Raw genomic sequence first — 19,240 nt, forward strand, 5'->3', positions numbered from 1 at the left:
TTTGCTAGCGTAAAAAGGAAAAAAAGAAACCACGTTTTTGACCTTCGTATAATCGGTCAATCTAGTGAGTTCGTTGCAGAGAGTGAAGATGTTGAAAAGGCACAAAAGGAAGAAGGTGCATGTGATTCTGGCACTTGACACTTATTTTGTGGTCTGTATTTGGGTGTGTAGAACAAGTACCGTATTTTTTGCTCCATAAGACGCACCTGACCATAAGACGCACCTAAGTTTTAGAGGCGAAAAACAAGAAAAAAAAATATTCTGAACCAATGGACTGCAGACATATTACAGGGAATGACCAGAGACTGCGGACACAGTACAGGGGATGACCAGAGACTGCGGACATAGTACAGGAGATGACCAGAGACTGCGGACACAGTACAGGGGATGACCAGAGACTGGGGACACAGTACAGGAGATGACCAGAGACTGCGGACACAGTACAGGAGATGACCAGAGACTGCGGACACAGTACAGGAGATGACCAGAGACTGCGGACACAGTACAGGAGATGACCAGAGACTGCGGACACAGTACAGGAGATGACCAGAGACTGCGGACACAGTACAGGAGATGACCAGAGACTGTGACACAGTACAGGAGATGACCAGAGACTGCGGACATAGTACAGGAGATGACCAGAGACTGTGGACATACTACAGGAGATGACCAGAGACTGCGGACACAGTACAGGAGATGACCAGAGACTGCGGACACAGTAAAGGAGATGAACAGAGACTGCGGACACAGTACAGGAGATGACCAGAGACTGCGGACACAGTAGAGGAGACAGTCAGAGACTGCGGACACAGTACAGGAGATGACCAGAGACTGCGGACACAGTACAGGAGATGACCAGAGACTGCAGACACAGTACAGGAGATGACCAGAGACTGCGGACACAGTACAGGAGATGACCAGAGACTGCGGACACAGTACAGGAGATGACCAGAGACTGCGGACACAGTACAGGAGATGACCAGAGACTGCGGACACAGTACAGGAGATGACCAGAGACTGCGGACACAGTACAGGAGATGACCAGAGACTGCGGACACAGTACAGGAGATGACCAGAGACTGCGGACACAGTACAGGAGATGACCAGAGACTGTGGACATAGTACAGGGAAAATACCAGGGACACAGTACAGATGACCAGAGACTGCAGACAGTGCAGGGGATGACCAGAGACTGCGGACAGTGCAGGGGATGACCAGAGACTGCGGACAGTGCAGGGGATGACCAGAGACTGCGGACAGTAAAGGAGATGACCAGAGACTGCTGACGTTTGGGGAGGGAGGGGGAGCGGGTACCTGAATTTGACAGGTACCCGCTCCCACTTCCGCGGCGTTGTCTTTCCCTCTTCTAACAGCGCCGGCTTCTGTGACAGCTGGGTGCCCACTGCGCATGCGCGAGAAGAGCTGCGCTTTGTGAATGGCCCGGCGCCTTCTGGGACCTGTCATGTGTCCCAGAAAACACTGGACCATTCACAAAGCGCAGCGCATGCGCAGTGGGCACTCAGCTGTCAGAGAAGCCAGCGCGGGAAGACTGTGCAGCGCTGGAGCGAGGAACAGGTAAGGCCCTGCAGGAGAGAACAGCTGAACGGCCGACCCGGTATTCTGACATGGTGGCGGCAGAAATACCGGACCGGCCGCTTTATATTCGCTCCATAAGACGCACTGACGTTTTCCCCCCTTTTTTGGGGGGAAAAAAGTGCGTCTTATGGAGCGAAAAATACGGTAGATTTTTCTTAGTTAAGAATAAATCACTGTTACTTGAGCACTTTATTATTGATAGCATTGTGTTCAGGGCATTTTTATGGGAATAGGGTTTCTGCACTGAACATGTTACTTAATTCATTAGCACTATTGTACACTTAGCACTTTTTGAGAAGGAAACAATAAAGATATTGTTTTAGGAAGCAGTTGTTATTACATGGTATGTGCTAGAATATATGAAATGGGTATTTACTTATTGTGTCTAGTCTATGATAGTCAGAAAGGTGGGGCTTTTATGCTTCTGACCATTTGTCGGATAAGCTGGCCAAAGATGGGTAGAAAGTCGTTCAAAAAATTACACAACGCGCTCGATCATTCGATCTTCAACTTTCTAAATATTTGTGGGCTCATTTCGAAATGCAAACATTTATAGCAAAAAAACTAACTGGCATGTCAAAATATTGTAGTGCCAACAAATCATTTTTGAAGCGTGAGTAGCGGAACCGATTGGTAATAGTTAAATCGTACTGCACATGAGCATGTGAAATCAACAAAAAATGTATGTTGTAAATAAATGATAATATGTCATCAAATGCGGAGGAAAAAAAATCGTATTAATGATGGCGTAATTGCAGGCTCATGCGACAGATCTTTTTCAAGCGATCTTCTACCTATTCTTGCTTTAATTTACTTTTACTGGTGGACTCCACGCTAGGGTAGTTTCCAAGCTGCTAGAAAAGAAGTGTGTAAATCTTGATTTTTTTTTTTTTCTTTCTTTTTAGGTTGCCATCTGAATGAAAAAATATAAGCAAACAGCTGTTAAATTCACGAACAGGGTATATATATGATTGCATGTGGCGGCAGAAAGACTTACCGTATTTTTCGCCGTATAAGACGCACTTTTTCTTCCCCAAAACTGGGGGGGAAATGTCAGTGCGTCTTATAAGGCGAATATGGAGCGGCCGGTCCGGTATTTCCACCGCGGCCGTGTCAGAATACCGGGCCGGCCACTCAGCTCTGCAGCGGGACCTTACCTGTTGCTCTATCCAGGGCGCGCTGTCTTCCCGGCTTCTGTAGTGTGGGCACTGGGCATGACAGCCAGGTGCCCAGTGTGCATGCGCGAGAAGCGGTGCGCTTTGTGAATGGTAAGGCGGTACCTGGGACACATGACAGATCCCAGAAGCCGCTGGACCAATGACAAAGCGCAAGTGCATCTCGTTCATGCGCACTGGGCACCCGGCTGTCATGCCGAGCGCCATTACAGAAGCCGGGAAGACAGCGAGCGGCTGGATCGAGGAACAGGTAAGATCAAACAAAAACTCTGCGGAAGTAAGAGCGGGTACCTGTCAAATTCAGGTACCCGCTCCCCACTTCCCCAAAGGTCAGCAGTCATCTGTACTGTCCGCAGTCTCTGGTCATCCCTGTGCTGTCCGCAGTCTCTGGTCATCCCTGTGCTGTCCGCAGTCTCTGGTCATCCCTGTGCTGTCCGCAGTCTCTGGTCATCCCTGTGCTGTCCGCAGTCTCTGGTCATCCCTGTGCTGTCCGCAGTCTCTGGTCATCCCTGTGCTGTTTGCAGTCTCTGGTCATCCCTGTGCTGTCCGCAGTCTCTGGTCATCCCTGTGCTGTCCGCAGTCTCTGGTCATCCCTGTGCTGTCCGCAGTCTCTGGTCATCCCTGTGCTGTCCGCAGTCTCTGGTCATCTCCTGTGCTGTCCGCAGTCTCTGGTCATCTCCTGTGCTGTCCGCAGTCTCTGGTCATCTCCTGTGCTGTCCGCATTCTCTGGTCATCTCCTGTGCTGTCCGCAGTCTCTGGTCATCTCCTGTGCTGTCCGCAGTCTCTGGTCATCTCCTGTGCTGTCCGCAGTCTCTGGTCATCTCCTGTGCTGTCCGCAGTCTCTGGTCATCTCCTGTGCTGTCCGCAGTCTCTGGTCATCTCCTGTGCTGTCCGCAGTCTCTGGTCATCTCCTGTGCTGTCCGCAGTCTCTGGTCATCTCCTGTGCTGTCCGCAGTCTCTGGTCATCTCCTGTACTGTGTCTGCAGTCCATTAGTTCAGAATTTTTTTTTTCCTGTTTTCTGCCTCTAAAACCTAGGTGCGTCTTATACGGCGAAAAATACGGTACGTTTTCATAGCGGGCTCCTGACAAATTCAATCAAGAAATTGACCTTTTTAGAATGGAAAAGGTCCAGCAGAGCCATCCACTGAGTTAAGTTTGTCCAGTTTTAGAGGAGCCAGTCGAAATTCGCACAGTTAATGGTCAGCCCCTTTTTTTTCGATTGCAGGCATTAACATAGTAGATCTAACCTTTTGGTCACTAACTCTATTAGGTCACAGACAGTCTGCAACACTGGCCTTATAAATCAATCTTTGGTAATCTTTGTTTTAGGAGGTGCCAGTGTAGGCAACTTCCCAAGGCAGAGGTGAGTGGGGGGAGGGAACGCTAAGACGCATTTGTGCACGGTTGGGGATGGACCATCAGCAATGGGGGTTAGCAGAAGGTCCATGTGGAGGTGGTGTCCAAGTCCATCTGTAAGTGGGGGCTTGTAGTAGTATGGACTTGTCCAAAGAGGCAGCCGGCTGTAAGAGCTTGTAGATACTCCTAATGCAGGTAGAGAAGAGAGACAGCAGTGAGACTCTGAGTGTAGATGGGTAAAATCAGGCAGATTTAATGGCCAAAAGACCTGATGGCTCCCACTGAACCTCCATCACTTGACATGCCTACTTGTTACCTATCTATGTGAGTGCAATTTTACCATTAAATCTGCCTGATTTTAACCGTCTACACTTAGAATGGCGCTGCTCTCTCTCTTCTCTAACTTCCCAAGACAGGCAGATGATCTGGCAAGTATGACTGGTTGTTGGTGGAACACATTGTGACTGATGTATAAAGTCAAAAATGATTAAAAAGTAATTTCAATTAAGATGTGCAGCACAAAGCTGACATCACCGTTATAGTGACCCAGGGCAGGGTTAGGCAAGAACCATTTGCTTCTGATGCCAACTAAATGAACTGTTTATAACACAAAAAGCAGCTTTATCACAAACTGTTGAAAGATAGAAAGTCAAGTAGAGATGGCAGTATAAAGGCATTTTGGTAGACAACGCAGAATGAATGGTTCGCTTAATGGACCGTAGAGGTTATTAATATTAAGGATTAGATGGTCTATACAAAAGCACATTGCATTGTATGTTTTGAAAGTGTGACATGGTGAAAAGTAATCTTGTAAACAAAAAATGAAATGTGTGTTTGGGAGGAAGAGGAGAGAGGTTATTTTAAGACAATGTCTCCTGTCATGCGACTTGAAATCCACTTTGAGCCTTTAGTGAAATCGATAAGCTGAACACATTTCAGGCATTAGCTAACTGAATACTGTGTGATGAGCTTGGATGGCTTGCCAGATGACGGTAAAAGGTTCAATGTTTTCCAAGTGTACAACATGTTATAGTATTGACATAGCACATTAATGTGTGTCTCCAGACCTTTACATACCACAGGATTGGTGTATTTTTTTGGCATGTGTTAACATGTAATGTTTATCCTTGCCAGCTTAATATCATGTATTGGATCAGCCTGTGAGGGCAGCTGATATTCAGTCTTGTTTGTTATCAACTTTGTCCAAGCAAAACTATTTATTCTCTGTTAATGTATATAGTGCTCAAAAGCATTAGTTGCCATGAACCTTTTTTTATGGTGTTTTCTACTTCTAGCCTTTTTAAGGCCTCGTTCACATGAGACATGCATCCCTTGCAGGGCCATCTTTTCCCAGGTCAGTGATGCAGAGGTGTTGCATTGCATCCCTGTGCCAGCGTGCTATTTGCCTCAGAGAACATACACTCGCCAGCCACTTTATTAGGTACACCTTGCTAGTACCAGGCTGGACTCCCTTTTGCCTCCAGAACTGCCTTATTTTTTCATGGCATGGATTCAACAAGGTGTTGGAAACATTCCTCATAGGTTTTGGTTTGTATTGACATGATAGTATCACACAGTTGCTGCAGATTGTCAGCTGCACATCCATGATGCGAATCTCCTGTTCCACCACATCCAAAAGATGCTCTATTGGATTGAGATATGGTGACTGTGGAGGCCATTGGAGTACAGTGAACTTATTGTCATGTTCAAGAAACCAGTTTGAGATGATTTGAGCTCTGTGACATGGTGCATTATCCTGCTGGAAGGAGCCATCAGATTTCATTTATGTACAGTGTTGTAAGTTAAGCAGCGCTGTATCTCAAAAAATGGCTTAGTCAGGAAGGGGGGGATGGGGGTAAATCCTCTGGAGGGCAAGTGGTTAAACGATGCTCAGTCTGTATTAAGGGGCCCAAAGTGTGTCAACAAAATATCCCCCACACCATTATTACACCACCAGCCTGAACTGTTGACACAAGGCAGGATGGATCCATGCTTTCATGTTTATGCCAAATTCTGACCCTGCCATCTATATGTCGCAGCTGAAACCAAGACTCATCAGACCAGGCAATGTTTTTTCATTCTTCTATTGTCCAATTTTGGTGAGCCTGTGTGAATTGTAGCCTCCATTTCCTGTTCTTAGCTGACAGGAGTGATACCCGGTGTGGATTTCTGCTGCTGTAGCCCATCTGCTTCAAGGTTTGATGTGTTGTGTGTTCAGAGATTGTATTCTGAATACCTTGTTTGTAACAAGTGGTTATTTGAGTTACCCTTGCCTTTCTATCATCTGCCCATTCTCCTCTGACATTAACAAGGCATTTTTGTTCACACAACTGCCGCTCGCTGGATATTTTCTCTTTTTCACACCATTCTCTGTAAACCCTAGAGATGGTTGTGTGTGAAAATCCCAGTAGATCAGCAGTTTTTGAAATATTCAAACCAGCCCCTCTGTCACCAACAACCATGCCATGTTCAAAGTCACCTAAATTCCCTTTCTTCCCTATTCTGATGCTCGGTTTGAACTTCAGCAAGTCATCTTCACCAAGTCTAGATACCTAAATGCATGGAGTTGCTGCCATGTGATTGACTGATGAGCAATTTGTGTTACCAAGAAATTGAACAGAAGTACCTAACAAAGAGGCCGGTGAGTGTATACTATATATAACATTAAAAGAGGCTATAAAAAGCATTATCTCCTAAATTATTTTTATCATGGACGGGACTGCAAAGGCCTTCAATTCTGAGGCATAGAAAGTTAGAAAACATTAATGGGGGGGACTTCTTTTAATAAACTTCTTCAGGGAGAATCCAAATGGATCTTGGAGACACAGGTGTTAGCCCCCAAGGGATTGAGCACTGAATTTGATGTCAATTTTTTTATCAGTAAAATAATTGGTTTAGTAGGCTTTTGGGAGAATTCTGTGTAGTTGAGAGGAATGGGAGCTTCCCTTTATGTAGAGTGTGAAATTAACTATGAGATTGCTCCTAATGAATGAATAATATGCTCCTAACGAAATTGCCTATTGGAAAAAAAAATATTTTTTGTCCCGTGTTATTTTAGTCATACTAGTTATAATATGTGTATATTTTAGTACTTAGTATTTTCTTAAATAATTTTATATCACTATTATTAGTAAAAGTGTAGTAAGTCAGTAGTAAATCTATCTCCCTGTCCTGTAATATTTGAACGAGTTGGGAATTTTTTATTGAATTTTTGTGAATTTTTAAAGATTTGTTTTTAATTGAAATACAGGATATACAGTTAGGTCCATATATATTTGGACTTTCAGCTTTAATTCAAGGGGTTGAACATAAATATCAAGTACAAATTTTAGGAACTGCAACCATTTTTATACACAGACCCTCCATTTTCAGGGGCTCAAATGTAATTGGACAAATTATAATCATAAATAAAATGTTCATTTTTAATATTTTGTTGAGAATCCTTTACTGGCAATGACTGCCTGAAGTCTGAAACCCATGGACATTACCAAAGACTGGGATTCCTCCTTTCTGGTACTTTGCGAGCTGTCTTCAGTTGTTCTTTGTTTGTGGGTCTGTCTGCCTTTAGTTTGGCCTTCAGCAAGTGAAATGCATGCTCAATCAGGTTGAGAGCAGGTGATTGACTCGGCCATTGCAGAATATTCCACTTCTTTTCCTTCAAAAGCTCCTAAGTTGCTTTTGCAGTGTGTTTTGGACTATTGTCCATCTGTACTGTGATGCTCTGTCCAATCAACTTTGCTGCATTTGGCTGAATCTGGACTGACAGTATATCTCTAAACACTGCAGAATTCATCCGGCTGCTTCTGTCTTCTGTCACATCATCAATAAACACCAATGACCCAGTGCCACCGGAAGCCATGCATGGCCATGCCATCACACTGCCTCCACCATGTTTTACAGAGTACATTGTGTGCTTTGGATCATGAGCGGATCCAAGCCTACTCCACACTTTTTCTTCCCGTCATTCTGGTACAGATTAATCTTCGTTTCATCCGTCCAAAGAATGCTTTTCCAGAACTGGTCTGGCTTTTTTAGATGTTTTTTGGCAAAGTCTAATCTGGCTTTTCTATTCTTCAGGCATATGAATGATTTATACCTTGTGGTGAACCCTCTGTATTTGCTCTCGTGAAGTCTTCTCTTGATTGTAGACTTTGACAATGATAGGCCCACCTCCTGGAGAGTGTCCTTCACTTGTCTGGATGTTATGAATGGGTTTTTCTTTACCATAGAGAGTATCCTGTGATCATCCACTACTGTTGTCTTCCTTGGATGTCCATGCCTTTTTATGTTGCTGAGCTCACCAGTGTGTTCTTCTTTCTTCAGGATGTACCAAACTGTTGATTTGGCCACTCCTAATGTTGCTGCTGTCTATCTGATGAATTTGTGTAATTTTTGAGGCCTTACAATGGCCTGTTTCACTTGCATGGACAGCTCCTTTGAACGCATGATGTAGGTTCACAGCAATAGATTCCAAATGCAAATACCACACTTAGAAGCAACTCCAGACCTTTTGCCTGCTTAGTCGATGAAGAAATAATGAAGGATTAGCCCACACATGGCCATAAAACGGCTTTTGATTCAATTGTCAAATTACTTTCAATCTTGAAAAAGGGGGGATGGCTTCTCTTAAGAGCTGTAATTCCTAAACCCTTCCTCCAATTTAAATGTACATACCCTCAAATTAAACCTGAGAGTGTGCACTTTCAGCCTGTATCCATTATATAACTATAGCTTGAATATGTTTTGGTAAATACCTGAAAAAATCTAAAATTGTGCCTGTGTCCAAATACATATGAACCTAACTGTAGATATATGGTATGATTTTTATAGTTTTTTATGTGTGTGTTTATAATAGCATTACAGAAATTAAAGTATTGTATTGGTTTTGTTTTTAACCTATAGTATTTATGTAGGATTGCATATGAAGCAAGATATGGCAGAGTATAGGACCAGAGTGGCATCTGAGAGTAATAGCACCTTGTATTTGCTTAGGTGTTTATGAGTGCTAAAAGATGAGATATGGTAGAAATAGTGTGTTGGCGGTATGTGACCTGTAAACTCTGATAAAGCCCCTCATTTTGGGCACAATGCGTAAGTGGTGTACAACGCATTACATGGTCATGTAACCCCAGCAATTTCCTACAGAGTAAAAGTGATAGGAGTAGCTATGCAGCTGCTGGATCACTTTTATAGGTGGCAGAAGGAGGTCCGTGCTGAACTGGACACATTTTGATCAGTCTATGGCAAGCTAAATTCTGATCTCACAAGGCCTCCGTCTCCGATTCTGTATCTTTTCAGTCTGCTCCGAAAGGCTGTATTTCAGCAATTTCCATATGACTCAGATTTACAAGTTGTTGTTTCTAATCTGATGCAGTGCGTTCTACTATGAAGTTGGAGGATCATCCCTTCAGCTGCATAGACCATAAAATGTTCATCAAAAAGAACTGTAAACAGCCTGTGAATTCAGGAGCCCTGCAGACAATGTGATGGAGTTTTTTCGCTTTTTAAAAGGGAATTCATTGATAAGTTGTCTCTTCTTTTTATTGATACTCCAGTCATCTACCTTATTAGGATACTACTAAACAAGTTTCTTGTGTCCTTACCTTGTAAGGATTTTACTGACACACATTTGGGCTCCCTAAGTCTCAGTTTGAATGTACTGGAGTAACCCTCCTTTCTCTGTTGATGGTGAGTTTGAATGTGTAACCATGTCACAATAGATAATATCCTTTAAAATGGATCCCTCCAGCACAAGGGCAATCTTTTTTTGTTAGAAATTTTGAAGTAAATGTTGGGAATCTTGCACTTCAACTATGATGTCCTTTTACCTCCCTAGCGGTATTCCCGAGTGTAGCTCGGGGTAAAATGTCAGTACCAAAAGCGGTAACCCCGAGCTTACCATGCGGCGCTGCATAGGGATTCCCTGCAGAGCTTACCTTGTCCTTCGCTCCCGCGATGTGTCCCCTGCAGCGTCTCTGGCCATCTCCTCCGGCTGATGCCGGCATCTGGCTTCTGTGTTCCGGTCCCTGTGACGTCGGAAAGTACGGGCGCCGCCGGTGGTAGGAAATCTGAAAATTTAAAAAAATGTCATTTTTTTCCATACAAATTTTACATAGTAAAACATTGCTGTTTCAATCCATTTCACATACATATTGTCCCTAGAGCTTTGTCCTGTGCCCTGCCTGCATTTTGTCTGTTCTTTCTGCCTGGAAACTGAGAAACGTCCATGGCGTCCAAAAAGTGTCCCTTTAGGTCAAAAGCGGGTTTAGATCAGCTAGAGAACTGCGATAGTAAATCAGAACCACTTGCAGAATTGAGTGATAATGATTCGTAGGGAAATTCGTCATCAGACACTGAAAACGATTTTGCGACTTTGCTCAGCAATGTGCGAACTTGGCGCTGTATTTCAAATTTCAGTGTTTTTGGTTTGATTATATTATTGAATTAAATGTATTATTATTATATTATTATTTTTTATGATTATTTATTAAATTATAATTTATGATTTCGTGTTTCAAATTTTATCATACCTGGGATGTTTACTAGACTCTTGTTCGGACAGATTTCAGTGACTTATTCCTAAAAATTACAGCCTACAATAAAAAAACTACATATTTCAATGAAAATAATGGTACCGCTTTCAGCACCAAAAATCTAAAATAATCATACCGCTAGGGAGGTTAATAAGCATACAGGCTTGTGTGTCACATAGTGGTGATGTTTGTTCAAATGCTAAGAACACTTTGGCTATATGCCTGAAACTCTGAAGATATGCCTAGGAGTGTCTTATTCACTTGTCCTTTAAGGAGGCATCTCTTTGGACCAGCCCTTGACAATGCCATTTCTGATGCCACTTGTGGTTGTAATGTATGCCTCCTTCAATGCAGGAGATATGTGGCTATGTATAGGAGCAGTTGTCTGGGGAAATTCCTCTTACCCCGCATTTTTGTTGCCTTCAATTTCAAAATTATTTTTTTTTTAATAATGCTGCATTTTCTTAGTTTAAACATTTGTATGTCTTCTGTTTTCTATTGTGAATAAAATATGGGTCTATGAGATTTGCAGACCATTGCATTTTGTGTTTATGTAGATTTGACACATTATTCAACTTCTTTTTGGGATTGTACCCATTGCGGGAAGGTTCTTCACTAACTTGGAGAGTCATCAGGCTAGACACAGTTACCCAGCTACAGGTCGTGGTACCTGACTACTGTAAGATATTTATTTTTGTGACTAAGCTACAGTTCTCTGAGGAAGTCTTCTTAGCTCTTCCTCTTGTCTAGTACTACTACTGAGATTTCTGTTCCTACAGAAGTATGTTAGATGTTTCCTAGAATCATAGATCTTATAACTGGTTAGGCAGGCTAGCAGTATAGTTAAACTTCTGAATCAACTATGATTCTTTCTCTTTTGATCATGTTCTTGTACACCATTTTACTTGGCAATATATCTTCATCCCTGCTTACTTTTTTTCAGTGATGATGATCATCCAACCCTTTTCTTAAAAGTGAATCTGGTCAAAAATTGAAAATCATATGGTTATTTCCACATCACATTTCAATTATTTCTAGTCTATTACAATTAATCTGAACAATCTTGTTGCTGGTAAACTTGTTTTGGGGAGATCTCCGCACATTTACTTCCTTGAATTCTGTGACACGTGTTTACTGTGCCCTGTCTGTTAGCACTGCTGTGTCACATATTTCACAGAGCCTGCCTTCTGAACTACATAGGTGCTGAGAAGAGGAGATTAAGGCAGCAGAGTCAGTACGGGAATCACTGCTTGCAGGCAGCAAAGTACCATGTTATACATAGTCCTTACAAATTTAAAGTAAACGGCATAGGAAAAGCTGCAAAGCATGCAGGGAATACAGGAAGTTGTTGAATAAACCAGCAGACAGGCATCACTCATAAAATAAAAGGATTGTCAAATTAATGTTTTATTACTACTATAATGATGTTTTAAAATGAAAGTGTATGCTTTGGTCATAGAACTCCTTTACATAGGATTTAGGGTTAGCATCCTTCAGTTCTGGTCAACTTAAGGGTTCTTTTTCTTTCTTTTCATTTACATTTTATGCTGTGAGGGCCCTCACATCCATGGATATGTATGGGCTCAGTTGTTTTCCAGGTATCATCCCGTTTTTTGTTTTTTTTCATGGACTTCCTTCTCCATGGACGTACCAGGCTGTACTATCCCCACTTTGTTTGATTTCTTAGTGACCTTTGGCCTTCCCCAGTTTTGACTGCTTTAAACATCCCGAATGTTTAATATTTTCTTGCCGCTGTGTTCTTGGCCTTATGTACTACTTGCTCACAGAATTATTTCAGGTACATATATAGCGCTGTCAATTTACGCAGCGCTTTACATGTATATTTGTACTTTCACATCAGTCCCTAACCCTCAAGGAGCTTACAATCTAAGGCCCCTAACTCACATTCATATACTTGGGCCAATTTAGACAGATGCCACATAGCTTACCAGCATGTCTATGGAGTGTGGGGAGGAAACCGACGCAGGCAAAGGGAGAACATGCAAACTCCAGGCAGGTAGTGTTGTACTTGGGATTCGAACCAACAACGTTAGTGCTGCTAGACGAAAGTGCTATAAATCCATCTGGTAGCACTTAGAGAATGCATGTAAATTGAAGACCAAATGGCAGCCTTATAAATTTGCAAAACAGTTGCTTGATGCTAAAAAGCCAAAGAAAGCACTCTGGTATGAAAGTTTCTTTCCTCGCACCAAAGTGCCTTTTAAAGTGCAATGATAGACCTCGTGGAACTTTCTCACTTTTGGCAGTGTGAGTATCACTGATTCAGAGTTCCTGTTCCTCCAGATCTGCTAAAACAGATGAAAAACTGGTGCCTGTAACAGGAAATTTGGATAATCCCAAAGATCCTACAGAGCATTTGCCAGAAGTCTGAGCATTTTATACCTCTGGGTATCAGGAGCATTCCCCTGTGTCAAGGCACTGCCAGCAGAGGAAGTCTGTTTGCCAGTTGTCCACACAGAAGACTAGGTTGGGACTAGAACTTTTGCCTAGAACAGAATTCTTTCTACCTCTCCTGCCACTGCAGGACTTTTTGTTCCTCTCTGATGAATGATGTATGCCACTGCTGTGGTGTTTGACTAAACCCTGATCAGATAACTTTCCAGCGTTGCAGGGACAACCTAAAATTCCAGAATCTCCTTTGGGACCTCAGATTCTTGCAACATCCAAGTCCCATGCTCTGACTGGGTGTCAATGACTACTCTCCAGCCAAAAGGCTGGCATCCAACATGAGGATTTTTCAATATATTGGAAGGAAGGAAAGACCAACTCCAGAACTGGACTTCTCAGCCACCAGAAGCAGTCTGGCCAGGAACAACCAGGTCTTCTGTGTCAGGCTGATCGATTTGTCCAAGAACTGGACCGATTTGTACTACAATGACAGGTTCTTTAATTGTAGGAGTCTGGGGTGAAAATTGCTAAAAGTACTGCTTTGAAGGATATCAATTCAAAGACTCTCATGAAGGAGTGGAGAATGCAGTGACTCCTGAACTGAAAAACTGAGTCTGGAAGTGGGGAATTCGAAGTTTTATCTGGGGAACAAAAACTCTGGCTTAAGCTGTATCTTTGAGACCCAGATAATCCAATTGTTGAGTCGGTTCTAGTGCTGACTGTAAAAAATCATAATCCAGCCTAACATCTGCACGATCTGAGCTGTCCATGCCACACTGTTATCCATAGTTTGTGCTAACTGTTCTATCAACAGCAATTCTTCCTGATATCCTACAATAGGGATGACCTGGGAGTGTAGAAAGGCATGCACAGGGGGCAGTTCCTTAGTGAAAATTCGAGGAGCAGAAGAAAGGCCGAATGCAGGGCCGCAAACTGGAACTTTTGGTTATCCAAAGCTGCTGATATGCTTGGAAAATGGAGACATGCTAGCATCTAGTATCTGATATCCACAGAGGCAAAAATGTCTGCCTGATGGATAATGCAGAATTTCTGGACCAGAATGGGTATATTGAGGGTCTTGACACCTAGGATGGGGCGAATGCCCCCTTTGGTTTGGGAGCTGTGAACATATTGGAATAGAACCACCTTGGATCTTTTCTGCCACAAGAACTGGACCGATAACACCTTGTTCCAGAAAACCTGCAATGACTACATGTAGATCTTTTATTTTGAGTAGTGACACACAGGTTGCTGGTGGACCAAATGTTAGGCATGAGCTCAAGACACTTTGTAATTAAAGAATCACTTGAAATAACGATCAGATTTCTTCCGTTGGTCTTAGTCCAAATGGCTAAAGTTTAAGAGGCCAAAATCGCCAGTGAAGGTTGCAAGGCAGGGATGGCATAGAGAGCAGTTTTTGAAAGGATCTCATTGCTTGTTGATGGGGTCCTTAAAAACATTTGCAGGGTTGGTTAAGGCTGGAAACCATGGTAGAGCCCACCTTATAGCAAAGTCCTCCTCAGACGAGTGCCGAACTGACGGCCTGTTAGGAGGAACAACTTGTCAGGGTTCTTTAAGTCTCCACAAAGGAAGATAGATAACTGGTACACCAGAAAGCTTTGCTGTTTTTGAAGACCTTGAAAGAGTCTAGGTTGGGAACAGCATTGGTGTCTGTTATCATGTTCATGGTACTGCTGATAGTAGGGAGGGGTTATACTGGGCCAGTCACTTTTGTTTTCTTCTTGCTAGTGTCCCAATCTGCCTATAGGTGGCAGGATAGACAGAATTCCTGTGTCCCACAATCAACTCCGAAAGGAAGTACAAACATCTATTTTCTTCTAGTCTGGTTGTTGATTGATAAACATTTAGTTTCCGCCATGAAGATTGTCAGATAAAGATACTCTGGGGTTTGTCATTTATGCTTCAGGCTGTTGCTTAACAGAGCTGGATACTGAACTCAAGGCAGACCTGTGACTTATCACATGTTCTTTACACTTTCAAATGGAAAAAAGAAAGCGATGGTAGAGACACAGTTCCCAGCAGGTGGACTTACCCTTGCAGTTTATTGCTATCATTATGTAAAACTAAATGGAATATAAGTTCAGGACATATTACACATCTAGATAGCAGTTAGCTGTTAGTGTGTATGGTTTAAGCTTGGTTTTTCTTATAATACTTTCTAGCAGTTTTTGGTGGTGTTTTTTGTTTTGTTTTTTTATGGCAGATTTAGGCATTCTAAAGCAGATTTTACATCAACATTCAGGGTCTGCTTATCTTTTAAACCCGTTAAAAGAAATATCGACTTACTTGACCCTGACTTTTTTCCACCCTGTCTACACAAGGCTGATGTCGCTCGCAGCACTGTGCAGGAGTGTCGTCTTGTGAGATTTCAGGTACTCTGCTTTCCCTTGATGTCACCCTCTTTTAGGTGGAAGCCAGGTTGTGAGGTAATTCATTTTTCTCATAATGTTCGATTTTTTATTTTTTTTTATTGACATGGAAGAGTAAGGGGTCTAAAAGATGAGCAGACTTTGCATTTTTATCTTTGAATGTCTGTTTGTATCCTTTTTTTGCTGTTTGTGGAGGAGACTCGCCCTCGCTTGGGAGTGATTGGGGGGGCAGGCACATGAGGGACTGTCTCTTAGGAGGGAGACCTTTCTATTTTGGCAATTCTGACCCTTCCAATTTAACTTGCCAGGACATGCACATGACTCTTACATGCTTTTGATGGCTTGGTGGAATCTGCTGCTGCAGGCAATCTTAAGCCCATGAACTGGCCATAGACATGAAATGGTAGAAGATGAGGGCAAGCTCTCCCCAGACGGTAGATGCAAAGATCATCTTTATTGGCCAAGTATGCACAGGCATGCAAGAAATTTGTCTTCACTTTAAAGTGTTTTCCACTTTTGCAGCCAAACAGTCTACTTTATATATACATGTTCCTATTTACATAGCACAGCTGAAAAAAATAAATAAATTGCAGCTTACCTTTTAAGATGCTCTTTTCTGGAAACTTCAGCATTGAAAAATCCTATTTAAAGGGAATCTAAAGGTTATTTTTTTTTATGTTTTTTTTTTTTCCCCCTAATAACAAACATGTTTATACTTGCCTGCTCTGTGCAATGATTTTGCACAGAGCAGCCCTAATCCTCTTCTTCTCATGTCCTCTGCCAGCGCTCCTGGCTCTCCCCCTTGACCACTGCCCCCAATAGCAAGCCACTTGCTATGGGGGCACTAGTGAGTGCCCGCTCCTGAGCCCCTCTCTGTGCGTCCATAACCAAAATTCCAAAACCCTAGCGCACACATTTCTGTATCAAAGAGTGGCTATATGTGTAGGTGGGTGCTGTGCAGTAACCATCAGCTGGAACCCAGAAACATCACATGGGAGAAATGTCACCAGAACACCAAAGTACTCCAGTATGGGTCCAAAGCTTCAATAAGCAATCACATAGTTACAGCAAGAGCAATGTTTCAGAGTCTTGCAGGACCCCTTCACCATCATGTGAAGGGGTCCTGCGAGACTCTGAAACATTGCTATTGCTGTAGCTATGTGATTGCTTTGGACCCATATTGGAGTGCTTTGGTGTGTTGGTGATATTTCTCCCCTGTGCGTCTATAAGACAGACACAGCTGTGGCTCCACCCCCACCCCCAGTTCTCTTCTCATTGGCTTACTGACTCTGATTGACAGCAGTGGGAGCCAATGGCTCCCAGTGCTGTGTCTCAGCCAATGAGGAGAGCGAGACCCAGGACAGCCAAGGCTATCATGCACATCGCTGGATTGCTATGGGGCTCAGGTGAGTAAAAGGGAGGGGCTGTGGGGGGAGTAGTACACAGATGTTTTTTTTTAACCTTCATGCGGGTAAAAAACCTTCAGCCTTTACAATCATTTTAATTCTATTTGTTTAGGGAGCTGAGGAGCTGTCTTTGCCCTAACTAACCCTGTCTGTACTCTTCTGGCAGATCTCATTGTCAATTGTAAACTAAATTGCAATACAGGCTGTCTTAACAGAGGTTTAAAGATTTACAATGACCTTCCTTAATAATATCACTGATGGGTAAAGTGAATAACATTGGTTATCTCATTACAATGGTACCTAAAAGTCGGTGGGATATATTAGGCAGCAAGTAAACATGTTGTCCATGAAGTTCATGTGTTGAAAGCAGAAAAATGAGCATCTCAGTTTGTTGTGTATGGGTCTGTGTAGCTGCAGACTGGTTAGGGTGCCCATGCTGACCAGTCTTCACAGCCCAAATGGACAGTGGGCACGTGAACATCAGAACTGGACCACTGAGCAATGGAAGGAGGTGGCCTGGTCTGAGGAATGTTTTTTCTTTTACATCATGTGAACTGCAGGTTGCGTGTGCATTGCTTACCTGAGGAAGAAATGGCATCAGGATGCAGTATGGGACAAAGGCATGTGGATGTTACTTTGCCATCTACCACCTACCTAAACATTGTAGTGGCCTCTTTCAGCAAGATGATGCATCCTGCCACACTGCAAAACTGGTTAATAATGGTTTGAGGAACACAACGGGTTCGGGGTGACTTGGCCTCCAAATTCTGCAGCTCTCAGTCCATTGAGTATCTGTGGAATGTGCTGGAAAAACAAGTCTGATCCATGGAGGGCCCCACCTTGCAACTTACAGGACTTAAATGATCAGCTTGGTGCCAGATACCACAGCATACCTTCAATGCCGCAACTGTTTTGGATGCAAAAGGGGTACCTACTGGAAATTAGGTGGATCACCATGGTGTTGTGGCTGATCAGTGTACAGGCTAGACTTCTTTATTGTATGTTAATGCGTGGAAACTCATCCAGTCCTTAGCCTTTCTATTAGCACAGACTAACAATGAACTTGTTCATAAATACCTACTATGACATAAACATGTAAGAAAAATAAAAAAAGTAAACAATCTTTATCAGGGAAAAATATTTTAGGTATGGTGTATGAATGGAAACACATAACAAACATATAATGGCGTTTTGCTCAAATTTGACTGCAAAAGTGGAAATACACTTTAAAGTTTAAAATGGCTTGTACGTGTGGATAAAACATTACTGTATGTTTGCGTACACACTCATTGAAACAATAATATGCAAATCTTTACACACAGTTACTATGTATGTATACTATTATCATACAGGTAATGTCTCACTGAGACCTGTAAGCCTCTAAAATAAGGGTCTTGAAACTCAAGTTTACGGTCCTTCAGACCCTATGAGGACCAGACCGTGGCCCCATCATTGGAAGGAACAGTGCCCCATCTTTGGCGTCAGTGGGAGGAACAGTGCCCCATCTTTGGTGTCAGTGGGAAGAATAGTGTCCCATCTTTGGTGTCAATGGGAGGAACAGTGCCCCATATTTGTTGTCAGAGGGAGGAATAGCGCCCCATCATTGGTATCAGTGGGAGGAATAGCGCCCCATCATTGGTATCAGTGGGAGGAATAGTGCCCCATCATTGGTATCAGTGGGAGGAATAGTGCCCCATCATTGGTATCAGTGGGAGGAATAGCGCCCCATCATTGGTATCAGTGGGAGGAATAGTGTCTCATCATTGGTATCAGTGGGAGGAATAGTGCCCCATCATTGATATCAGTGGGAGGAATAGTGCCCCATCATTGGTATCAGTGGGAGGAATAGTGCCCCATCATTGGTATCAGTGGGAGGAATAGTGCCCCATCATTGATATCAGTGGGAGGAATAGTGCCCCATCATTGGTATCAGTGGGAGGAATAGTGCCCCATCATTGGTATCAGTGGGAGGAATAGTGCCCCATCATTGGTATCAGTGGGAAGAATAGTGCCCCATCATTGGTATCAGTGGGAGGAATAGTGCCCCATCATTGGTATCAGTGGGAGGAATAGTGCCCCATCATTGGTATCAGTGGGAGGAATAGTGTCTCATCATTGGTGCAAGTAGGAAGAATAATTCCCTGTTGTTGATGTAAGTGACTGGAATGGTGCCCCAAGGACCAAATAAAGGCAAGCAAAGGGTGACATGTGGCCCCGGGGCCACAGTTTGGAGACCACTGCTCTAAAAGATGAAGTAGTACAAACAGAGCAAAATGGTAGTTGTGCAAGATAAGGATATAAGAGTTCATGGGTACAATAGTTTGAAGGAAGAAACAAGAACTCAGTGCAGGATAAGCATGTTGTTCACACTGTG

Source organism: Staurois parvus, unplaced genomic scaffold (genome assembly GCF_062004578.1).
Source record: "Staurois parvus isolate SC_StPar_1 unplaced genomic scaffold, SC_StPar_1.0 ptg000381l, whole genome shotgun sequence".
Classification (NCBI taxonomy): domain Eukaryota; kingdom Metazoa; phylum Chordata; class Amphibia; order Anura; family Ranidae; genus Staurois; species Staurois parvus.